The sequence below is a fragment of the Carettochelys insculpta genome, chromosome 3 (genome assembly GCF_033958435.1).
Source record: "Carettochelys insculpta isolate YL-2023 chromosome 3, ASM3395843v1, whole genome shotgun sequence".
Classification (NCBI taxonomy): domain Eukaryota; kingdom Metazoa; phylum Chordata; order Testudines; family Carettochelyidae; genus Carettochelys; species Carettochelys insculpta.
In genome coordinates this window covers 168,930,737-168,945,660 of record NC_134139.1, presented here as the reverse complement: position 1 = coordinate 168,945,660, position 14,924 = coordinate 168,930,737, and the positions used below count along the sequence as shown (strand labels likewise).

Here is a 14,924-nt window from a genome sequence, read left to right as displayed (position 1 = left end):
GCAGAGGATAGCAAAGGTAATGGTACAGTGGCTGTGAAGGTGGATGAAGGCTGCAGTGGACAAGAGACTCCTAGTTGTTGTGGATTCCATGCCGTTGGACCTGAGTTTTTTATCCATCAAGAACTGTGTGCTGGCTAAGGTGCAACAGCCCCCTCACTTTAAAAGAAGTCATGCACAGGCATCTTCCTCTGTGAGGCTTAAGCCCTACAGCAACTGGTGAATGGCAATGGGAGCAGGATTGTGAATTCTGGAAGCTTTTAGTCATGAACCAGCATGTAGTCAGTGGATGTATGTATCAGTCTTTCCATTTTGAGGACTGAGCAGACTTATTTAGGATCCACTCTGCTCACCCCACGTGGGGAGGGGGCTAGAAAAGATGCCTTAAACATAGCCCACCTCAATTCCCGTGACTGGCTAACTGCATCCAGTGGGCTCACCTCCATGCAGTCAGAAATGAACAGTGAACTTTGGAACATGGAATGTTCGAACTCTAATGGACAACCCAGACACTGAGTGACCCAAAAGATTCACAGAAATTATCACCCACAAGCTGCGATGATTTAACATCAATATCACTGCCCTGGGAGAAACACAGAGTTCAGGAGAAAGATAGCTAAGAGAAGAAGTTGGAGGGTACACATCTTTCTGGAAAGGAACCCCAAAGGAAGAAAAATGAATTCATGGAGTAGGATTTGCCATCAAAAACGAACTGGCAAAGATTCTATCTGAAGTCTGTGTCAACATCAACGAGTATCTCTTGACTCTCCACTTGAAGCTTGCCAAAAATCAACAGGCAATTGTCATTAGTTCTTATACACCAACTCTAGACACCAAAGATGGTGGGAAGGAAAAGTTCTACACCCAGTTGGACACTGTCCTGAAAGACACACCCAAAGAAGAAAAAATTATTCTCTTGGGGGATTTCAATGCCAGGGTTCAAAGAGACATGGATGTCTGGCAGACTACCATTGGGAGAGAAGGAGTCAGCAACAGCAACTCCAATGGTGTGCGCCTCCTTACAAAATGTGCAGAACACAAGGTAGTCATCACAAACACACTATTCCACCAGAAAAGCAAATTTAAGACCTCAATCAAATATTCTCAGTCAAAGAACTGGCCCCTCATAGACAACATCATTGTCTGCACTCAGGATCGGTGTGATGTCCTTCTCACATGTGCAATGACTGGTGTTGATGACTGCTGGACTGATCACCACCTTATTTGTTCTACAGTGGTGATTAAGATTGTCACCAAACAGAAAATTCAGAGGAAACAGATCTGATGAAAGATCAATGTTGAAGGCTTGAAGGACCCCATCAGACGAAGTGACTTCCAGACAGAATTCCAAAGGAAGCTGCCGAAAGTACACCCTGAAGATGTGGAATAACACTGGTGTCAATTGAAAAATGCCATCATTGGAACTTGTGAAGAAACCATCAGCTACCAGACCAGGAAGCATCTGGACTGGTTTGGTAAGAACGATGTGGAAATTGAATGCTTGATTTGGGCAAAAAGGAAAGCCTTTAGGGCTTGGCAAAGTGACAGCAATTGCACAATGAAAAGAGAAGTGCACGTCAAGGCCAAGGCAGAAGTGCAACATAAAACAAGGACTCTGAAAAACCAGTGGTGGACTGAGAAGGCATGAGAACTTCAGCATCTCACAGACATCAATGACATAAGAGGTTTCTTCGTTGCTACAAAGCTGTTTAAGGACTGAGGGACCATGGATTCAGTTCCTGGAGATCAAAGGATGGTACCCAACTCTTGAAAGTCAATGAAGCCATTGCTTCTTGCTGGAAGGAGCACTATAATAAGCTCTTGAACCGCCCCTCCACTGTGACCCCAGAATCCTTGACAAAATCCCTCAGCAACCAGCTAGAGATGATCTTGCAACACTTCCTACCCTGAGTGAGGTCCAAGCTGCCATCAAAGCTATGAAGTGCAACATGGTAACTGGACTAGATGGAATCTCCACTGAAGTCTTCAAAGAAGGTGGGCCAGAGCTCCACAAACAGCTCCACCTCCTGATTGTCAAGATCTGGGACAGGGAGCAGATGCCACAAGATTTCAGAGGCACACTGATCATCAGTCTTTTCAAGAAGCGTGACAAGTCAGATTGTGGAAACTATCATGACATCTCCCTCCTGGCAGCAGCAGAGAAAATCTTAGCTTGAATCCTTGCAAACCAACTCCTGCCACTCCCAGAAGAAATTCTCCCAGAATCCTAGTTTGGCTTCTGACCATTCTGAGGAATAGCGGACATGATCTTCACTGCCTATCAAAGCCAGAAAAATTTTGTGAACACAACCAAGCCTTATATATGAGTTCCATTGACCTGACCAAAGCCTTTGACTCAGTCAATCATGGCACCTTGTGTACCATCCTCTCAAAGATCAGCTACCCCAAAAAATCCATTAGCATTTTAAGGCTTCTCGATGACAACTGCCATAGTATTGAGCCACAGCAGATCACAAAGAGACCCCTTTGAGGGCAAAATGGGATTCAGGGAGGCTTTTTAATCTCAGGAGACTGAAGGCTAAAAGCAAGACCTCCATGACCTCGATCGTGGAGCTTCAGTACACGGATGACAACATGGTTGTTGCTTTTTCTCCCACAGCCTTTCAGACTATCTTAAGTGTCTTCGCTGAAGCATATGAGAATCTTGGCCTCACACTAAACATCAAAAAGACCATGGTGCTCCACCAACCTTCACCAACAGGACAATATCAAGCACCTTCTATTGAAGTCAGTGGAGGACTGTGGGAAAATGTGGAGCATGTCCTATACCTTGAAAATCATCTTTCCACTAAAGTCAACATTAATGCAGAAATCCAGCATTGTCTGAGCCATGCAAGCTCTGCTTTTGCCCACCTGAGACAAAGGCTGTATTTACACTTCCATTCCTCTTTTGAAAGAGGTATGCAAATGATGGAAAGACAAAATGCAAATGAGGTGCAGATTTGCATATCGACCACCTCATTTGCATATTCTTGTTTCAAAAGAGCTTCTTTCGAAAGAAGAAAACCAGTGTAGACACTGCTCTTTTGAAAGTAAACCCCATCTTCGAAAGAATCCTTCTTCCCTTTTTTCATGGAGTCCTGGAAGAGTTGAACATAACCAGCACTGAATCCATTATCATTGAACAACAGCTTTGTTGGATTGCTCACGTGGTTCAGATATCTGATCAGCACCTCCCAAAACAGCTTCTGTTTTCCGAATTGGAGAAAGGACAGGGGAGCATTGGAAGTCAGTGAAAGTGATAAAAGGACACTCTGAAGGCACACATGAAAAAGTGCAGCATTGGTGTCATCACTTGGGAGAACATTGCCCAAGACCACGCCCCCAGTGGAGAACGGTAATCGGTGAGGAGGTGGCACAATTTGAGAGGTCCTGCCACAGTGCAGACCAGGAGAGGCAGCAAAGAAGAAAAGTGTGTCAAAAACTGCCCTGCATCCCTTCAACAGCTACCAACACCTGCCTCTTCTGTGAAAAGATCTGTGGCTCCAGAATTTGGCTGATCAGCCATCAATGGACTCACAAATAGGAGGGCGACATGAAGATATCCTACTCGTTATCAAGTGACCACCAAGATTGAATGATTCTACAGGTATAACTCACTGTTCCATTTATTATTACCTTTCCATAAAAACAACAAGAAGTCCTGTGGCACCTGATAGACTGACAGATTTTTTGGAGCATAAGCTTTCGTGGGCCAAGACCCACTTCTTCAGATGCATGTAGTGGAGATTCTGGAGGTAGGTCTAGATATACAGGCTCATGAAAAGAAGAGAGTACTAATCCAGAGAAAGGCCAGAGTTGATGAGGTCAGTTGAGTCAGGGAGGATGTGGCCCACTTCCAGCATCTAATGTGCAGGTGGACCTGCCTCTGGAATCTCCACTACATGCATCTAATGAAGTGGGTCTTTCACCATGAAAACTTATGCTCCAAAAAAATATGTTAGTTTATAAGGTGCCAAAGGAATTCTTGTTGTTTTGTGGATACAGACTCTCACAGCTACCCCACTGATACTTATCTTTCCATAATATAATCTAGCTTCACTACTATTATCGCTAACCCTCATATACCACCCTAAATCCCATAATCATATAATCAATATTTCCTTTACATCACTGGTTCTTACAGTTTTTAAATATTTATAGCTAGCTTGTATTTCCGCTTCTCTTTTCCTTACTCAGTCTACTGATCGCTAACAATTTAACATAAAGATATCACATCCACGTGTATGGTATGTGCAAGTCGTGTGTTGTTCCAAGGAAACTTGTAAAACATTTTAAAAGGTTGATAGAACAGATAAAACATAATAAAATTGAGTTTCTCTCATTATTTGTAAACCCTCTGTATAGGAAAGGTAGTATGCAAATGCTGGCATTTCTCAATATTTCCTTTCTTGCATTGGGACACAGCACTTCCTTCAGCAACATTATCATATTGTAGTGACTTTGCAATTTGATTTGTTTTGAAGTGAATCATTCAATATGGACTTCTCTCTGTGGCACAAAATATTATGTATGATTTTTTTCAGGAGCCTATTGCTTGAGGAAAAGAGTGTATATCTGATTAGAAAGATAAGTTGCTTTGCCTAAGATCATGGAGTACCAGATATTTGTTCTCAGCTGAATTCAGCACATTTCTAATTTATAATTACTATATAATTTACATTTTGCAATCCTATGGAACTTTCCCTTTTTTATGTTTCTTTTTCTTGTGATAAAGTTCTGTAAAATTAAATTCTTGCCATTATTTACAGAATGAGCTAGATAAAGTTGGATGTTTGCGATCAAATATGTAGAAGACAATGGGAACTTTGCCTTATATATTGCAGTTTTTACTTCACATCTTAAGATAAGCAGATGTTCTCTCTCTTAATGGAGTATTCACCATATTTGCTGTTGCTGCATTCTTGAGTCACCTGGCTGTTTTACTGGAAGTATTTCATCATTAGCAGCCATTAGTCAGTTTTTAAAGGGATCTTTCTTTGTACACAATTTTAATATCTCTGAGCATAACCAGACCTGGAAACTGAGATAATTTCAGTCTTACAGTAATATTCTTTCCTCTTTGGGAACCCATACTAAAATTAAGTGAATGAAATATTTTATATCCCTCTTCTTTTGGGAACAAAATAAACTCCCCCAGAGAACAATAATTATAATTACATAAGTATAATATAAACCACAATGGGCCAATTTCACCCTTAATGTAGAATCTGTTTTATGAAACCACTTAAACTTAAATACTATTAAATACTATTGACGTCATTAGGACTTAAACATATGTTTGAGTGCTCTTCTGGAAGTGGGCCTTATAGCCAGTGTGTCCAAGAGCTGCAAATGAGGGCAGAACTGGTTCAGATGGCTTATCCCATCAACCTATTTCTGCCCAGTGTCTCTTAAGAGGCCATAGAAATGTTTTAATAGCAATCAGCACTGTCACAGCAAAATGGGTACAAACATTTAGAAAGTTCTCCTGTTTAATCTATCTGGGTATTTGTCACTGAGTCGGAAGATCACTTTAAGGCAATAACCTCAATAGGTTTAGAAACTGAGATTTCTAATTAAATGTTAACTCTGCCTTGAGCTATGAAGGAAGATAAGCAGCTGCTTCGTGCTGATAAATAAATATGCATTCACCACAACAGAAAAAAATGAGATCACTAAGTCTGCTTTTGCAACACGTAGAATTATTAGTTTTGTACTTCATTTAAAGAAAAGTTACAGTGATACAAAACTGGTGGGAAGTGCAGAGCCAGAAGTACAAAACAAAACAAAAATGAAACAAAATGTCTTTTTCTTCATTCTGCAAAGTGATGGCAAACATAACTATTCTTTTCTCAGCCTCCGGAAATCAGCAAAGTTTATAAGAATTAAAAAGCGATTATTTTTCCCCGATTTGTGTACCAAAATTTACAGGGATGTTGGAAAACAGTTTGGAGAACTAAAATTTCCATTCCTCAGATAATGCTTACACAGGTTACCTGCAACATTTGCTGTCACTTTTGCTAAAATAGCTTGTGTGACTGTGGGAAAGAAAACAAATTAAAAAAAAATCAAACACCGGGTAATAATTCCTTCTTTCTCTTATTTGTGTTGCTTTTGTCAGTCATTAGTGGATTCCAGTTCAATTTAAACCAAAAAAGTATTTAACTTTTTGTGGTTTACACACTACATAATTACTCAGAAAAATATTTAAGCGTGGTAAAGAAGTTTATTATTGCACCATTCTATAGCCCCCCATAGCTGACTTGTCTTACTATTAACAGGTGTATCTTTAAGAATAAGCACCCAAAATGAACTTAAATATATGAGTATGTAGGTAAATGGTTAATTTTCATGAACATGAGTATCCCTATCTCAGATGCTTTCCCCTGCACCCAAGGCAAGATTAAATGCATTCTGTGCTGACATTGTTCAGAGGAAAAGAGGGACAGACTTGTGGTTATTACACTGGAATAGAGTTCTGTTTCTGGCTTGCCCCAGAGACATCCTGTATTACCTTAGTAAATGATTTCATCCTTTTAGGATGAAATTCACCCTAAGCAGAACTTTAGCATGAGCCCCATTCATCTTATGTTAAGGGCACAGTTGGGAACAAAATTACTCATAGGTCGGGGTTGTGCCTTTTGTACGTAGGTGAATGTCACCCTCTGTGCCTCAGTATTAGGGTCACCAGATATCTCGTTTTTATAGGGACAGCCCTGATATTTAGGGCTTTGTCTTATAGGTGCCAATTACTCCCCATCCTTGTGTGGATTTTTCACACTTGCTGTCTGATCATTCTACTTGGTACCCCATCAGTAAAGTGGTTCTATATTCCCTACTTCACAGCTGTTCTGTGAAAGCAACTTAATTAGTATGTGTGAGAGACTGTGATGGGATGAACTCACCCAACCCCAGACTACTCCTCACGCTGGGTGGAGAAAGCCATGCCTTCCATCCAGCCCTACTGGGCACATTCCAAATACAGCACTAGCGTAAGAGGTAGCAGTCCAGCTTGGTCTGTGTGGACTGCAGAAGAGGAAGGACACTTCTTGCTGGCTGCAGCTTGGGAGCAGCTGAAACCCCTGTCACTGTGAAAATCCCTTAATGTCTGAAATAGACTAGGATGACGAAGTTGCCACTTGAGCATTAAGACTGAGATTCTACTCTGAAAACATCTTAATTATTCTCTATTTTTTGGACAAAAAGTATGAATCATTGACTCTAACTGACATGCTTAGGATGACACGTATTTCATCAACAATTTCTGTAGTGCTTGTCCTGTAAGCAAGCACCCTCTGCATGGGAGGGGAAAAAAAGATTATTTTCACCAAGTATGTACAAAATGGATACATTGGGAGTTTATTAATCGAGTGACAGTTCAGCTCAAAGCATGCACAGGAAGCTGCCTGACTGAAAAGGAATGACAACTTCCTAGAAGACAGTTCACAGCTTTGTGCTTATAATCCCTGCTACTGGTAATGATTCTAAGTAAAATGGGTGTAGTAGAATACCAGCCAACTATAGTTCAGAACTCATAACCAGAGCTGATTTCAATTTGAAGTCTTAAAAGGAATTCTTATCTAGTGGAAGTTCACTTAACTCACTACAATTAAAACAAAATGCCACAGAAATGACCCCAAAAAGAAAGGGATAAAAAACAAATCTCTTGCTGCGTTATTCAATTAATGTTGTGACACTTTATTTTGTACAAGAGAGTGATTTTTATTGCCTCATATATTCTGAGACAATGGTGATTACTGATTATCACTTAATTAGAACACAGGGAAGTTAAATGTTGATTAGCTAACATTTCATTTAAAACCTTAATGAACTGTATTCAGACCTTTTTTAAATTCTAACATTATTTTGTAATTAGATGAGTCACATTTTTTGCATACCAAAATTTATGTGAAAGAAAAAATATGATACACATCTATTATTAAAATTGATGAGGGGAGACCCCCTCAAATTACTCTAATAAATGTGCCTGAGTTCTCCTGATAATATGAAGATATAACTTTCTCACAGAGCTGAAAGGACTTCAGAGGTCATTGAGTCCAGTGCCCTGCACTCACAGCAGGACCTATCAACATCCCTGACAGATTTTTTGTTTTTTAAATTTATTTGTCCCAGATCCCTAAGTGGCCCTCTCAAGGGTTAAACTCACACCCCAGCTTTAGCAGACGAAGCCTCAAACCACTGAACTATGCCTCACCCCAAAAGCCTTCTGTTGACCGATGCTATTAGCATCTGATTTCAAGTATTTGATACGAGTAGATGTTAAAACATGGAAAGGTTCTTTTAATTGCCAGTCTATTGTATAATACAAAATTAAGTATTTGTTTCAGAGCTCAGGACACTTCCACCGACACATGTAGAATTCTTATATCCCACATAAGAATCAATTGTTCTATTTGTATATTTTCAAATATTACTGGTGTCTTGTTTCTTTAATGTAAAGAGTGGAATTTGAATGTTTCCAATGGTGCTGTAATATTTAACACTTAAACATCTACTAAAAAAAAGTTTTGTGCTCAGGGTCTGAATCTTCAACCCTTATGTCTAGAAGTGATCTGTGACCAAATCAGGATGAATAATATGTGAATAATTTAATGACTAAAACTGATATGTTTAGTTCCCAGTATCTGTGGGATCCTATTATTCATTTTCTGAGAATTCAGATGAAGACAGGTTAATGCTACAAATTTTCCAGCATTCAGACTAGTTTATAGTCATTTGCTTGTAAAATCAGGGTAGGAAATGCTTCAGTATCCATTTTAAAACATCCTTTTCAGTTAGAAGATGAAATGAGGAGAAGGGACATTATGGGCACATATATCTATAAAACCAAGAATAATGACTGAGCAGCAGTAGAGGGAGATAATTGAGACATGTGTTAACCATGTTTACCACAAATGATAGCTGAGAGGCCTGGTAAGATTTTAGGAACTGGGATGTCCATAATAAGGTAACTCCTTGGTGGCATGGCTACTACTTACACCAATACTTAAGTCACGAAAGAATATATTCTTTTTAAAGTTGTAATTTTTCTTTCATTATGTATTTTCTGTATCTTCCAATTGTATAACAATCACTGCATTTTCTTTCAGGTCCAGGAAGTTATAGGTTCCTAAAATCTGTTGAATTCCAAGACAAGTTTCCAGCTGAAGTTTTCTTTCTAGATTAGGTAGTATTTTTTCATCCCTGCTACTTTTTGATCAAAATTGATTCTCATAAATTTTAATTCTGCTCTCAGTTGTATGGCAGCAATTTTTCATTGGGCAATTTAAACATCATTGTTTATTTTGTAGTATCAAAGATTTTTTACACAACCATAAATCCCCAGATTCTTTTGACATCATACTTTTATTATATCTCAGTTATGTATGAACACTCCTTTATTCATCAGGAGATCACAGCTAGGTAATTTTTGAAAGGGTATTAATTTTTATCTTTCACTCCTTCTAAGCCCCACACAATAATCCTAAGAGGTCTCTGATTTTGCAGGTGGAGGAACAAAATGCTTGTCAATAAAGGGATAAAATATTTCTAAAATATTTTTGAAATAATTACCTCAAACAGTATTCTGCAGATGCCATATACGATGGTGCGCAGGGCTTCTGAGGTATGCAGGACAGTGTGGTGAACGAGGGCAGTTGCCCCTGGTAGTGTCCAGGCAGTGCTGAGGACTGGGTGGGAGAGGTGCAGAAAGCGCCAGGCTTTGCTGGGGACTGGCTGGCCTATTCCCACCCCTGCTGCCCAAACTCTCCCCTCACCCAGCTGTTCAGGCATATAACTGGTAAAATCTGTCACCAGCCCGGACTGTGCTGTGTGTTATAGAAAGTTATATAGTTGATTGTTTAGAACCCATGCAAAGTTTCTTTATTCTTTTTTGCCTTAGAGGCAAAGTCTTGGCCACTTAATCCTTAAGGACAATTGACCAAAATGTCACAGGTGGTGGCTTCACTAGAAAGACCCCCTGTGATGCAAATACTACTGTTCTGGGATTCATCATTACCATCAACAGCCAAGGGCTCAGCACCTGTTGGTGTCCGATACCTCCCTCACTATTTCCTTCCATCTTTCCCTGTCCAATGTGGACTGGCTTAGTTTCTCTAGACTAGCTCTGCACCAATCTACGATATCATCTACCCATTCTCTGGGGGATCTGCCTCTCCTATTCAAATCATAGGTCTTGATTTTTTGTTAATCATACATTCTGCAGATATGCCCAAATAGCTGTAAATTCAGCTGTATAACCTTCTGCATTAGGTTCTCTTTTGGCTGTATCTTCCTATATAATTCCTTGTTGGTGACCTTCTGCATCCATCTTATTCTCAAGACCTTTCTATAACAAGTCCTCTCGAATGTCAATATCCTTCTGTTTGAATCTTTCTTTATCACCCATGTCTCACACCCATACTATATGTTGCTGAATACATATGTTTTCAAGATGCCCAGCTTCACTCCTGAGACCATCACTTTGCTTTTCCAGATCTTATCCATCGCCTTCAAACTCACTCTTCCTTTCACTGTTCTATTCAATATTGCCTTCTTACAGTAGATCGTAAGTTATGTTGCTCCCCAGATATGTGACCGTATTTCTATGTTCTCTAGTTCAATCCCATCTACACTGATCTTCCTTCCTATTTCCTTATCTCCAAATACCATTGTTTTGTTCTGTGATTGGCCATTGATATATGAGTTATCAGAGGTGCTGAATTGTCCCATCAACTTCTGTTGACAAAAGCGTGCATCTGATTTGCAGAACAGCCAGTTAATGGATTGAAAATAGTTTAAAACAAATTTTTGTCTGAGAAAGGAGTTGACATGTTTCCATTTGCAATGATCTTGGAGCTCATTAAATAATAATAACAATAAAAACTGGTGAAAGAGAAAGGAATGTAACTTCAATAAAATAAATTTGAGAGTGTCTTAGGTGGACTGGGCCACACATCAATGTGATGTTCCCAGCCCAACCCCTGGGTGTATCTCCAAACTCCTACATTCATGACACAGTCCATTTGGAAGGAGATTCTCCAAGAATTAGAGACTGTAGTCTCTCTTTCTCTGTCATCTGTTAATGGATGACATTGTTTCAGGTCACTGGTGTTTCAGACTTTGAAATGCAACCAGGGATCTGTCAGTACATATTCTTAATAGCTAGAACTAAGAAAAAAAAACAAAGCTACAATTTGAGTTGAAGACATGTTTCAGAGGAATCGTCTAAGGAGGAGGACTGATAGGCTATGTTTAGACTAGCCCCCTTTTTTGAAGGGAGCATGGTAATCAGCCAGATTGGGGAATAATAATGAAGTGCTGCAAAGACTATGTAATACCTCGTTAGGCTAATTCTCCCTGAGGCAACTTTGAAGTTGCAAACTTCAAAACACCAGCATGCCATGCGGTCTCGGGCACTTCGAAGTACCCACACCACTTCAAAGAGCTCTTATTCCCAAAAATTTTTGGGATACTTCGAAGTTGCATGGGTTCTTTGAAGGGCCCATGGCTACCTGGTGTGCCGGCATTTCGAAGTTTGCAACTTTGAAGTTGCTGCAGGGAGAATTAGCCTAATGAGGTACTGCATATTCATCACAGCACTTCATTATTATTCCCTGATCTGGCTGATTATGATGTCCCCTTCGAAGAAGGGGCTAGTCTAGACACAGCCATATACAGTAATCACTTATCAGTCCACATTCTCACAGGAATCCTGCATAACACTTTCTTAAGACAAGTCTGAGATTTTAAATTAAAAAAAAAAAGGCTAGACACTAAGAATCATGGTTTAATAATATTTATGGGTTATTGTACCTATCTGTAACCCACTAATTATGACTAGTGGGTTGTTCAGAGGTCAATTCGCTTTGATCGTCCTTTAGAATATGTGCTTATTACATATACCCATTCTGTGCTAGCTGATCAATCTTGTATTTGTCTGAGATGCTGTCTGAAGAAGAAGCAACTTCACAGCTTGTCTCCCTCAGAAACAGAAGATGGTCCAATACAAGCTATTACCTCCCCACCATGTCTTAGAACATTCTTGGACTGACAAAGCTACAACATCACTGCATAGTGACACGAGAAATAATTTTTCAGCTCTGCTCTGCGCAGATAAAAACCTCACCTAGCTCTATGTCTAGGTCTGCATGTCACATTTCAGACATAGTCTGAAGAAAGTCCAGGGGACAGCAAGAAAAGTAATTAAAGTTCTAGAAAACGTGACCTATGGGGGAAAATTGAAAACACTCTTTAATCTGGAAAAGAGAAATTGGGTGTAGTGACATAATAACAGTTTTCAAGCACATAAAAACTTGTTACAAGAAAGAGGGTGAAAATTCATTCTCATTAACTTTGAGGATATGAGAGGAAACAAGGGATTTCAATTTTAGGAAAGCAAGTTTAGGCTGGACATTAGGAAAAACTTCCTGTCAGGGTAGTTAAGCACTGGAAACAATTGCCTGGGGGAAGTTGTGGAATCTGTATCACTGTAGCTTTTAAGAAAAGGTTAGAAAACACCTGATAGAAGTGGTCTAATTATTACTTAGTCCTGCTCTATGTACAAGGGATGGGACTAGGTGGCCTACCAAGGTCACTTCAGCTGTGTCTACACGTGCACGCTACTTCGAAGTAGCGGCACTAACTTCGAAATAGTGCCCGTCGCGGCTACACGCGTTGGGCGCTATTTCAAAGTTAACTTCGATGTTAGGCGGCGAGACGTCGAAGTCGCTAACCTCATGAGGGGATCGGAATAGCGCCCTACTACGACGTTCAACGTCGAAGTAGGGACCGTGTAGACGATCCGCGTCCCGCAACGTCGAAATTGTGGGGTCCTCCATGGCAGCCATCAGCTGGGGGGTTGAGAGACGCTGTCTCTCCAGATCGTGCGGGGCTCTATGGTCACCGTGTGCAGCAGCCCTTAGCCCAGGGCTTCTGGCTGCTGCTGCTGCAGCGGGGGATTCATGCTGCATGCACAGGGTCTGCAACTCATTGTCGGCTCTGTGTATCTTGTGCTGTTTAGTGCAAGTGTGTCTGGGAGGGGCCCTTTAAGGGAGCGGCTGGCTGTTGAGTTCGCCCTGTGACCCTGTCTGCAGCTGTGCCTGGCACCCTTATTTCGATATGTGCTACTGTGGTGTGTAGACGTTCCCTCGCTGTGCCTATTTCGATGTGGTGCTGCGCAACGTCGATGTTGAACATCGATGTTGCCAGCCCTGGAGGACGTGTAGACGTTATTCATCGAAATAGCCTATTTCGATGTCGCCACATCGAAATAGGCTACTTCGATGTAGGCTTCACGTGTAGACGTAGCCTTCCAGTCCTACTCATCTATGACTTGAGAGCAAATGCTGAATTTGGCACATCATCAAATAATTGTTTAATAATTATATAAAACTAGCGTGATTGACTTGAACAGGCAGTTTAGAACTGGATTCAGGTACATGCAGTATCTGCACCATCCATTCAACTTCAGAGGGTCTGCAGGAGAAGGTGGCACTAGTTTCTCTTGTAAAGAATCAGGATGGCAGCATTAGAATGAGCCTGCAAAATCCATTGCATTAATGGGAAGATTATTTAAGATGCTCTTCAGTTGTCTCCTGTAGTAATAGAAAACCATGATGGATACTTACCACTAACTCTAACCCAGATTTTCATTCCATTACAGAGTTCTTCTATCAGTAATGCTATGTTCTTAGGGATACCATGTCTGCTTAGCAGGTGCCACAAACTTGCTTAATGTACTGAATCACAGGCCTGGCAGAAGTCTATAAAAAGTACAATGCTTATTAAATTAGCCATCTTGGAAAGTTGTCTCAGGTTAAAGATCTGGTGTATATGTGGACAGAGATCTGCACAATGTGCCAACCATGTATAAGGCCACACCAAGTACCCTGGACCAAGCCACGAATGTCATTGTTGCTTCAAGATATTAACATGGAAGCAAGGATAGTTCCTGGGTCTGACGACTATGTAATAACACCATAGTTGTTACATTCATCCTTACACATTTTGAAGAGAAACAAAATAACATCCTGCTTTCTCTAGGAGATATCTAGTCAATGTGGGGGATATTCATTCAGCAGAGAGTCTACAAGAGCCTGTGCAGTTGTGGTACACAAATACTCTCAGCTGTCTCCAGTCAGCAGGGCATGTTATAAACACCTCACGCCTTTCCAAATGTTGGCTTATGGACTGTGATGCCAATCTCTTCTTGGTTGAAAGAAGGTGGGTCTACTGCAACTTCCTACTCCACTTCAAGACTGGATCTTGTCATCATTTCTGAAAATCATCCCTGATCTGTGGATGTGTAATCTGGAAATGATAGCTGTGGTACCATTGAGTAGACACCATTTTGCTTTGAAATAACACATCTGATGAGGACATTGCCTTGCTTGTTCAGTTCGGTGAATTACCACAGCAGATAATCTGGTTGAATGAGAAGCAACACTCACTGACTTTGTGATCAATCCTGAGAAAATCAATTTCCCTGGCCATTACCATCAAACAGCATCCAACTCTAGATGACAGGCAGCTCAATATTAACGTGTGAGAAAAGGACACAGTGCAGGTGGCTACTATTAAATATTTGTTTCATTGATGGTGCTGGATGATGGTCAAAGGATGTGGATGCTTCTGTAGCATCAGCTACTGCCATGTTCCTTTCAGTGACTTCTGTGCAGATGTTGGGGCATCAAACTGTCCATGAAGCTGCGGGGATACAGAACATGGTCATGCTAACGGATGTATGGCTGTGAATTGTGGGTGCTGAAGAAGGCTGAAAAGCAACAGACTGACATTCCTCCTCATCCTCCTCCTCCTCATCAGCTGCTCCATAAGGGCTACGTCTACACGTGCACCCAACTTCGAAATAGCTTATTTCGATGTTGCGACATCGAAATAGGCTATTTCGATGAATAACGTCTACA

The 14,924-nt window shown here is 40.6% G+C and overlaps 1 protein-coding gene across 1 annotated transcript in view; it reads left to right on the top strand.

Moving 5' to 3' along the window:
* The window catches only part of MYOM2 (myomesin 2), a 214,333-nt gene that overhangs the window by 160,060 nt on the left and 39,349 nt on the right, over positions 1 to 14,924 (top strand). The gene's annotated exons all lie outside the window — the stretch shown is intronic.